The 11,001-nt window shown below is 44.4% G+C and overlaps 1 long non-coding RNA gene across 1 annotated transcript; it reads left to right on the top strand.

Moving 5' to 3' along the window:
* The first annotated feature begins 790 nt into the window (after positions 1–790).
* Positions 791–5,020, top strand: LOC109299021. The gene is made up of 3 exons (XR_002097751.1): positions 791–3,738; positions 3,778–4,060; positions 4,091–5,020. It is a non-coding gene; the product is annotated as an uncharacterized LOC109299021 (long non-coding RNA).
* The last annotated feature ends 5,981 nt before the right edge of the window (positions 5,021–11,001 follow it).

The following is an 11,001-nucleotide window of genomic DNA, read 5'->3' as shown; positions in this document are numbered from 1 at the left end:
AAATTGACAGAGAGCAGATTTAGGTTGGACATTAGAAAGAACTTCACAGTAAGGGTTGCCAGAATCTGGAATGGGCTTCCAAGGGAGGTGGTGCTCTCCCCTACCTTGGGGGTCTTCAAGAGGAGACTGGACAAGTACCTGGCTGGGGTCGTCTGACTCCAGCGCTCTTTCCTGCCGAGGGCAGGGGGCTGGACTCAATGACCTACTGAGGTCCCTTCTGACCCTAACATCTATAAATCTATGTATGTATTTATGTATGTAACCCATGCTGGCATGCTAGGCTGGGGAATCTGCCAGATTCTGGATCCTCAGGGTACCAGTAGCCCTGGGAGCTCCCCCAGGCAGGTCTGCTGATTGAGGTGTCCCATGGAGAAGTGTGTCCCTTACCTTCACAGCCCAAGAATTTACTCTAACTTCAAAAAACAACTCTGGTTTCTTTATTATACACAACTATACACAGAAAAGAAATGACTAAGCAAAAAAAAGGAAAAAATATATAACTATACTATATAGTGTGTGTGTGTGTATATATACACACACACACACACACATATATATACATACACACACACATACCACTATAGTTAACAATAAAAATAACAACTTGAATACAATCTACAAATGCAACATTAAGTAAACAATTCCAACACACAAAGAGGTGGGGGGCCTGCATGTGTCACACAGCCTCAACAGTTACATTCACCTAGTCATAACCTTTTAAAAACAGTTTCCCTTTGGGTTAAAATTCACTCCCATTGCAATAAATGGCAACACAGTTATTGCTATGGTCCTCCACTAGATGGTGGACTTAAGGCTTCTATTGCTCTGGGGACTTTGAACTCCCTTCTTCAGACCCACCACTGAGAGACAAGCCCCAGGTCCAGAGATGCAGGCAAATGGCTTCCTTTTATGTCTCCTGAAATACACTATCTGCAAACTCTATGGGGTTAGGTGTCCCCTCACACTCCCATGAGGTTTGTGCCTTTACAGTCCACTCTTCCTCTGGGGCTGTCTTCCCTCCTGGGACTTATACCTGCAGACAGGGGATTCCACCCGTCCTGCCCCAGCCCCTGCCCCCCGGCAGGTCTTGGTTCCTGCAGCCCTGAGCCTTCCTAGCTCAGAGAGGGTTCCCCTCTGCAGGTCTCGAACCCAGCAGCTTCTCCCAGCTCCCAGCTAGCCTACCAGCTTCTGCTGGCCATTCGCTTCCCCACTTCCCCCAGGCACCTGTGTCCTGAAGCTGCACAGCTTCACACCTGGTGGAGAAATCAGCTCTTCATGGGGAAACACAGGCTGTCCCTCATGCTGGTATCTGTTCCCTGAGCAAGTTTCAGCTCCTGTTCCAGTGGTCGGGGGAAGAGGAGGACTGCATCTCTGCGCCTTCTCTCCAGACTAGAAACGGATCCTCTTCTCTCACTCTTTTAATGGTTTTTGGCTGTTTTATGGGGCAAACATAGCCAATCAGAGCCCTCAGTTTGCAACAGGGACTCTGGTGACAGTGCAAATGATCCAATAAAAAGCATGCATGGTGCACAGCATACTTTTCTGCCTGGAAAAACCATGGCACCCTGTGCAAACATTTTGCCGCCCTTTTGCAAAGGTTGTTAAGCATAGCACACCCACTTAGCTTGCAGCCCAGTGAGCCATGCAGCTGTTACATGTATGTCTATACACATATATACACATGTATATATGAGGGTTAGAAAGAATGTACACCACATATACTCTACTTTAAAAGATAACCCTAGAACTATATTTTTTAACCATTAAAAAGCTTTACTTTATAAAGACAAAAATCACACAGAATGAGTGCATCTGACATGATAAACTCTGGAGTTCTTTCTAGATGTGCACCCGGGACAGCAGCACTTAGAGCCAGGGCATGGCAGGCCTGGGCTGGCAGCGGGCAGTGGCAAAGGGACTGGCTCAGACACGAGAATGCCTAATGTGCAGCGCTGTGTGGCTAGGCAGCAAGCAAGGATCTGGCCCCCTGCTGCCTAGATTGTCTGGGTGCAATTTACACACGTGTTTCAGTGCACTAAATGACCCTGCCATAAGATAGTACTGTCAGCAACAGTACTATCTTACACAGATTTAATTAGTTTTCTGTACCCTAACACCAGTGTAGGAGTTATGCTTTACTGAGGTGCTAATTAGTCTACTCGAGAGTAAAGTGCATGTGTAGTTGCACCCTGTATGTTTTCTAATGGCTGATAACAGAAGTAAATCTTAAGTTTTGAAAGACGCTTCATTCATATACATAGCAGCACACCCAAATTCTGACCAGTTTTCGTAAGACAAAAGTATGTTCTGGGTAAAATCTTACCTACCTCACAAACTGCTTTTTTGCTACTGTAAGAAATACTTTCTTTGAGATTTCCCAATACTCAAAATGAAAAACCTGAAGAGAATTTTACTTAACTCTCATATTGGCAGGTACCTGAAGCTCATATTAGCACAGATGTGTATGTTTTCATTTCACAAGGAACATCATGTAATAAAAAGTGTGTGAAACTTTCCAAGGAGAGACAGAAAACTAGGTTTCCAATTACCAGTGAAATTCAATTGGATTTGGATGCTCAGCTTACTTTACTGGAGTCTTCTGAAGATCCCAATCATTGTTACGTTGCTCAAGGTATCCTTAATCCCTGTTCTCTTTCACTTTTTAAGGGTCTGCAGTTGTGTGTGCTGGAGTGGCAGAGGTGGGAGCCTGGGAAAAGAATGGGAACTCATTCATTCTGGGGGAATGCAATGGAATCTTATGCCCTCATATATGTGCCCTTTTCCAACTCTAACAGCAGCAATGTTCATGAGACTCCTTTGGTACTTGTAACAAGACAAGGTTCCCTTAACTGTAAGCCTTCTCTCTTCCTTCTACTAACAGATAATTAATTTAGCAAATGTCTTGCAGCTTTGTCCACAAGGCAAGAGTCTCACAACATTTTGGGCTTCTCTTTGTCTTGTTCTTGAGTGCAGTCAGTAAAGCTCACATTCTCTCTCCTTACTACTTTACTTCCAGGTGCCTCTTCATGTTCCTCTACCACCTTGGGCCAGTTTGAAATGCAAGTTCTGAGAACTGTTTTTTTAATGCCCTCTCATAGACTTTACTGTAATGGACTCTATGGGTGCCTACATACATGCTCCAACACATTCTAATTAGAACATGTTGAAGCAGACTTGATTAATCAATTATTTGAGTCTGCTCTGCATTCTAATAAGAACACTTTAGCATCACTGTAGTGTCACGTGTATAAGCCTCTGTGAGTTTAAAAATGGTCACTGGGGTTCTTTAACTACATCTCATCTAATGAGCTATAGCAAAAGCATCCTATGGCCATTTTTAACACAGGGGCTTAATACATGTGACGCTGCATCATTTTGATTAGAGTGGCTCTCTGGTAACCGGCCTAATTAAAACATCCCCACCCCCAAGCACGTGTATAGGAAGCTGTGCCTGGATCTTTCCCAGCTTGCTCGCTACTCTGAGAAATGCTCCATCTTGGTTTGTTCCTCAAACATCTAGTGACACTTCTAAGATTCTGAGCCACTAAAATTCACTTGGTCCTGAATCAAAATCAATCCTGTGCAGCCATGCATGGATCTATAGGATGAGTCCACTTCTACCCGGGCCCTTTTCCTTGACTGGAAAGATGGAGGAGAACACCAACTAAGCCCTTATCTCCTTTACCCTTTCACCCAGAGTCCTGTAGTCACTTTTGATCTGTTCAGGGTCACCTGCCAGTATCATTGATGCCCACATAGATGAGCAGCATAGGGTAGGAGTCAGAGAGATGGCTGAGTCTCAGTAATCCTTCTGTGACATCTTGGATCTGGGCTGTAGACAAGAAACAGACCTCCTGACAGACAGACAACAGGTCAGGCTGGCAGATGAATGCCTACAGAATGGAGTCTCCCACCATGACCACCCATTGCTTCCCCCATTGCTTCCTTTTGGTGGCAGCAGCCTTGATCCTCCCAATCTTGGGGGTGCCTGGCCTGGCCGCCTCCACCAATGGAACATGCTCCTCTGTTGCTAGGCCTCTATCTGTTTTCCAGGCTTCAGGTGGAGATGAAGACTTCTCCACTGCTGCAGGTGGAGATGAAGACTTCTGCTTGCTGCCAGAGGTCACAAGCTACCAGCTTCTACCTGCTTGGGAGTCCATGCCTTCTTTCTTCTCCAGTATTGCCTCTGGAAGTCCTTCCTCTGCAGTCCTAGAGGTCTCCTCCAGTACTGAATTGATGAAGACCTCATGGTGGGGGATGCTTTGGAGCCTTGCCATCTCCTCCTGTAGCTCTCTTGCCTGGTTCCTGAGTGACACACCAGGAGGTACCACTCAAATCCCACCTGTCACTGGAAGGAATCTGCAAGCTGCAGTTCATTCTCCTGATCACAGGCCTCTGTTTCCCCAACAACTCTAGATAGCACTCTTCTTTCCTCTTGTGGTTAGTAAAGTAGAGATTGTAACTTCTGATTTATTAAATGACTTGACAACTTCTTAATCTCAAATGGCATTCATAGGGATGCAAGATAAGCCACAAATAGTTGTCACATATTGGTAAAAGATAATCCCTTGAAAGAGTGTAAAAAGGCTCTTAGCAGCACTGTGCAGCTGGATAGTATTTTATGCATTATTTCTTTCACCACCTACTGAAGGGCAGTTTGTTCAGCTGGTCATGCCCCTATTATGAGGTCAGTTATTACACAATGACAGCTACCTTGTGAGATGATCATCAGTGCCTTTTCATAATTTCACTAGCATTTCAGAGATTTTTTGTCATAATTTCTGAAGAGGCTTTTTACAGTCTCTAACTGATCCATAAACTAGTTTACATGGATATTTAAACCAAGCACAGTCTAGTATTGTATTTGACCTGTCTTCAAACAAACAAAAGTGCACTCTTCATAGCTCCCAATTTTTTTTAACCTGTAAACAAAACAAACTTTTAATGTGCTAAAAGCAAAACGCTAGTGAGATGCTGTGTGAGCCTCTTCATATACATTGGTCAATGAATTTTCCTTTAAGTTGTCATTCTGTTTTAAATCAAGATGTCTTGTGTCTAACTGGGTGCTGTTTTGTGAATCGTTAGAAGGATTTAAACTAGGCCTCATATATAGACTTATAAAAAGAAAAAGTCCAGTACATTGCTATGACATTTTCCAGTCTTGTTGTCAAGGTTCCAAGGATGTGTGAAACAAAATTAGAATGCTAAGGAAATACTATTTTGATATAATTAAGTATTCATGTTAAGGCTGGGGAGAGTTACCTTCTCACTTCTATCAACCTGGAAGCCATTGTTCATTTCAAATCAATGCACACTTCCTCCTGCTTAGACTGGAGCCAAAAAGAAAATACAAGAAAATATCAGGGACACAGATGAGCATAATGACAGAGTGGCTGTAAGCCTCTGGAGAGGTAGTCAGAACCCTTTTACTTCCAATCATTCAGCTAATGAAATATCCCACTGTTCAGTCAGACATAATTTTTCTTATTTATCCTATCCCCCTTTCCTACTCTCTATTGACTCATAAGACAGAGTAGCCAATATAGTCAAACATTCATACTGACCCAGAGAGAGAATTTGATGAGTTCAGCTTTGGAAAATTTTGCCACATTGTTTCAGGGCCTAAGTGGGAGTTAACTTATTTTGTAAAGTCATGTAGACACTTTTGTTAAATTTTTCCTCTTCCCAGTTCCATCCCTCAGCTGTGTTATTTTTGAACCTTGAAAAATTCTTCCTTAGCTATAAAACCAGCTGCTTTCTGACACCATTCTCCTGAATGCCAGAGTAATATAATTCTCTGGTTTGGTAACTACAGCCCCAAAGAATTACCATATTGATGAGAGACTGGTAGCTCTTCTTCAGCTGTAGTTTCTTGTGACCTTTCATTAGTCAAGACTGAAGACTAAATAGTTAGCACTTAGCACAATTTTACAAAATTGGAAAAGTGGATATATTCCCAAAATGTGATATTTTTGGTGTACATGCTAACCCCTGATTTGGTACATGAAAATTAGTACCTTCATAAAGCACTTTTACAAATTCCCAACCAAGCATGAAGAAACATTTGAAAGTACCTACCTGCTTGAATAAAGGTTGAGGCATACATGCTCATTTCATGCTGGGATATTTTCTGATAATCAATATTTTGTAGTTTCAGAACTGCTCCCCATTAGAGCACAGCCTTAAGCTTGTATTCCAAAGCTATTGAAATACTAAGCAACTAGGATTATGATGTCCTGAAGGAAAGTCTATGAGAGGCAGTCATAGACAGTTGAAACAATTCCACAAGCAGCATTTGTGGAACTTCTTCCCAATTCTTCTTTTTATAGTATAAGTCAGGGGTGGCCAATTATTTGGGCCCACAGGCCAAATAGGGAGCTGTTGGAGCCAGGTCAGCACCCTCCCTCGCCCACTGCTTCTCCTGGAAGAGCTCACCAAACTTCTCTATATGGGATGAGGCTGTAGGTGGGTGAGGGTGGGTGGGAAATGAGGCTGGGGCAGCAGCTTCAGCAGGTTCAATCTACAGCCCACCCATCTATGCCAAAAATGGGCTTAGGCAGATGCTTTGAGAACTAGGGGGAAGCTACCACCTGCATCCGCAGCTGATGCTGTTTCCGGGTTGCCCGGTGGCTCCTCCCTGCTGCTGCTGCCCCATACCACCTCCAGGTCACCCCAGGCCTGTGGGGTGGTGATGGCGGCACTGGGGAGGAGCTCAGGGCAACCCCAGTGTGGGCTCTGGGCAGCCACAGCCAGAAGGGCCCCATAAGAGGTAAGTGCACCCACTGCCAAGCCCAGGTGCCCAACACTGGCTACTGTTGCTCATCATGGGCAGGGCCGCCTCTCTGTCTCTGTCTGCCCTTTCATCCCCTTCCAACCCTACCTTTAGTCCCATTCTCCTCCCCCTCCCACAACCACACCTACTCCACGGCCTTGTAGCTTACACCAGCTCCCAGGCTGTATGCCAGAAGTAGCACTGGGTGGGTGCTGCCATCAGCTGTGGATGCAGGCAGTAGCTTCCCCCTGGGGATCAGGAGATCTGTGGTCTGCTACATCAGTGCATCAGCTGCAGTCCCAGGTAGTTGACCTGATCCCTGGTGGGAACCTGTATGTAGCATCCACAGCTGATGCCAGGTGCACATGGCACTGCTTCCAGCATGTGGGGCAAGGGCTGGTGTAAGTGGACAGGGCCAGGATGTGCCTGCCTGCCTGACAAGATGCAACAACTGGAACCACTGACTCTTTATGGGTCATAGCCTATGACTTTGCAGACTCCAACCTGCAGGCTGGATACAATCAGTTGGTGGGCTGGATCTGGCCTGCAAGCTGTACTTTGCCACCCTTGGTCTAAGGTTTTGGTATTTTATTCCATGGGGAAATCAAGGTGCACCTCACTCAGAAATTCTGGTTTTCACAGAGGCTCTATCAGATATATGGCTTTCCTGGATTCCTATCATGATGGGACCTTTGGTTGATTCCCCTTGAAAAAAGGATGTCCAATCCAACAGAAGGGTCTCTGAAAGATAGCTGGTGAATTGGCTGTGGCAATCACCCTGAAGAATTTTGGCAGGATGATAAGGTGGCTGGGTGAGCGCCATGCATTCTCGTGCCTATCATGGAGGCAGCTGGCTTCTATTAGCTTGGAGGAAATGTTATGCATGGAATTATTTACTCTGACCAAAGTCCATAAAATTAGACATGGATTATATGCAAGGGAGACAAACAAAACACATATTGAACTTTAAGAACGTATTAGTTATAATTGCAACATACAGACGCAGGTGATCTGCAACTAGTTTTTAAAGCTGACAATATTTACTTATTAGGCATTAAAAAGCCTTGAATTCATTTGTTTAAATTATTTAAAAGATATATTTCAAGTCCTAAATGCTGAATAGCAAATATATAAAACATTCTGCTTATTGATCTCCACCATTATCAGAGAAACTTTTAAAATATATGTTTACCATAAAAAGCCCTCTTCTTTTAAGGTATGCAAAAATGTTGGTTTCTGTGGAGCATCCAAGCACAGGGGCTAAATTAAAATCAGGTAGCGGTTATGTTTTCCCATCAGTCTGTATTACAGCATCCTGCACCTATGTTCTTTAAAGGCTAGGTACAGACATTATACTTTTACCTGTATAAGTGATTCAAAACTGGTCTATACTCATAACAGAAAAGAAGTTTAGTACACAAAACCAGTCTATACCTGTAACAGAACAGAAGTTGAGCACACAGGCCATATGTAGAGGAAACAAGCGTCGTGTGTGCATAAGACTTTAAAGCAGGCTAAATGCTTTTTCATCACTTTAATGGTGTCAGTGTTTGCACGCCTCAGCAGTGTATTGCACATTAATTTCAGCTGTTGTTGGAAATGTGGTCGTGTAATGCGCCTTTGCTGCACCCCAAGTCATTGCTGCACCCCATTTTGCTGCTCCTACAGCCGCGGAATGAAATACTGGGCTTTGTGCAGCGCCGTGGCTCTGCAGGCAGCCTGGCAGCAGCCCAGGAAAGCAGGTTCCGCTGAAGAAAAGTGGTAAGCCTGATCTGCCCCCACCCCGGAGCCTGCCTGCTTGAGCTGCATGGAGGCCTGGTGCTTCCTTCCATGGCTGTGGCGCCCCCCGGAACCGCCCAAGCCAGGTGCCTGCAGGTAGGTGCCACTTGGGGGGTGGTTGCTGCTGCCACGGAGGGAAGCACACCTGCCCCCCCAGCCCAGGGACTGCTCTGCCCACCAGCAGCTTGCCCTCCCTTCCCTGCAGCTGGAGAGGCAGGTAAGTCAGATGTGTGCACGACATGGGGGTTTAATCGGCCCTAAATTGAAGTGGTATTTTTAAAAACCATGCTTCAATTTACGGCCCCCGTTTCATCTACACACACCCACATAGACTAATTTTAAAATGGTGGAATCCAGTCTAAGATTTGCCCCTCCCTCCTCTGCCTGTCCCCCCACACCAAAAGGCAAATGTGTGTTGTGTTCGCTACCTGATCTAGACTACGCTGCTTACAGAAAACCGTGTAACTTAGATCGATTCTGCTTTGGGCTTATTGAACATCTGTACCTACCCTCTGTGCAGGTTGGCATTTTGGCCTCTCATCAGGGCAGTGAGAGTATTTGTACAGAAAGACCAGCCCATTATACATCAGTAGCACAACCATATGAAGGTGGTACTTATCTACAGAGAGCTCAGATCATAGGAATGGTGTATACTGCAGCACCAACAGGTAGATTACATTTGCATTGTTGTCACAGGCTAATGTCAGATTCCTCTGTTGCAACACTGGGTGCCTGAGAAAAACAGCAAATGAAGCATGCAGGTGAGGATAAGGGCATTTAAGAAAAAGTGGAAAAAGTGGTTTGTGGTCACTTAGAACTGCAAAAGAATGGACAAGAACAAGTTGGTACCAAAAGCTACCTGGAGAAGTAGGCGACATAAAATGCTTTGTAAGCAGTTTGCTTAGTCTGCTGGCTTCTGCAGAAAGATTTGCTCCCTGAGAAGCTGCTCAGCCAGTCCTCCCCAAGCAAAGCAGTGTTCTAAAAACCCAAAACCAGAAGCTTTCTATCCTGTGTCAGACATGAGGAGGGGAACCACTTTTGCTCTGGCCATGGCATAGTATCCTGGCACCTCGTAGTAGCACACTATTCCACTCACAGCTTGTTTCCTTCTCTTCTCTGGTTACTCTTGTGGGAGCTTTTCAAGCTCCCACTGGGGCACTCCCTGTTTAGCCAAATACCCCACAACTGGGCTTTCTCAACACAGATGCCTGCCCTGTTACATATTTACAGGGAAATTTGGTCCTGACATATACAACTCAGGATGGGTAGTAGTTCTGAGTGTTTGCCTGTTTAAAGACTAAGTTCCCAATTTAGAAAAGTACTTAAGTTGTTGCCTAATTTTAGTCATATGCTTAAAATGTATTCAGGGTTATGGGGCTTAATGTATTCTTAAGTGCTGTGGCACTAGGTTTTAGAAAAAGTGTAAAACACTCTGGCTCTGATTCAAAAGCTTGCTTAACCACTAACATGTGTGTTGTTCATGTATTTAAGTGCACTGCTAAATTTAGGCCTGCATGAAGACAGTGACCAACCTCTAACCCTACTAAATTCAGTATGAGATGTACTTTAGACCAGAGGTTCCCAACTTTTTTTTGCCGACCCGCTGCTGAGAGCAAAGCGTGGTGGCGGTGGCTTGGGGGCATAGGCAGGGGAGCTCCCAGCACACAGTGCGGCTCATCTTTTGTGTTCAGCGCCACGGGCATTGCCCTCACAACCCTCATTTGGGTCACAACCTAAGGTTGGGAACTACTGCTTTAAAATCTAATGCAGTCAAATTTTGGTCCCACAAAATTAAGAGTAGAGAAAAATGTAACATTCACACCAGGAGTTGAGAAAAAGGGAGGAGTTGTGTATTTTAAACATATCATCACTTTTTTATATTCAGGTTTAATTTTTGTCTGCTGAGGTGCTAGACACATATATCACTGGTGAACAAACACAGTTAAGCATTTTAAAGGAAAACTATGTTTGCTCTAGGATGGACGTTATTAGTTTTTTACCAGTTTGGTGACTTGAAGCCTGAAAACAGGTGAATCCATCAAAATTAACATAATAGCTTCATTTCAACAACAAAAATATAACATAAATTTATAGCAATACAGTAGTTCCCATAATTCTTATGATAGAAATATACAGCTTATGGACCCTGGCATGTATTACATTTAAGATATGATTAACCAGTTATTCATGCCTTAAGTTGCCACCTGGCTACATGTTAATGCCATTAATAAAATAGAATAAAGTTATTATATAAAAGTTACTACCACAGAGTTATTACACAAAAAATGTGTGGCTGGTTCCTATCACGCTATTAACTGAACATGTGGCCAGGCTGCGGCACCCAGCAGCAGGGTGTTCCCACATGTTGGAAGGCCCATTAGCTGATGGGGCTCCCAGACATGGGGGTGGACCCCATGGCTCCTCCTGAACTGGAAATGAAGCATGATGGC

Source organism: Gavialis gangeticus, unplaced genomic scaffold (assembly GCF_001723915.1).
Source record: "Gavialis gangeticus isolate Ggan-Ray unplaced genomic scaffold, GavGan_comp1, whole genome shotgun sequence".
Lineage (NCBI taxonomy): Eukaryota > Metazoa > Chordata > Crocodylia > Gavialidae > Gavialis > Gavialis gangeticus.
This window is presented reverse-complemented; position numbering and strand designations above follow the sequence as displayed.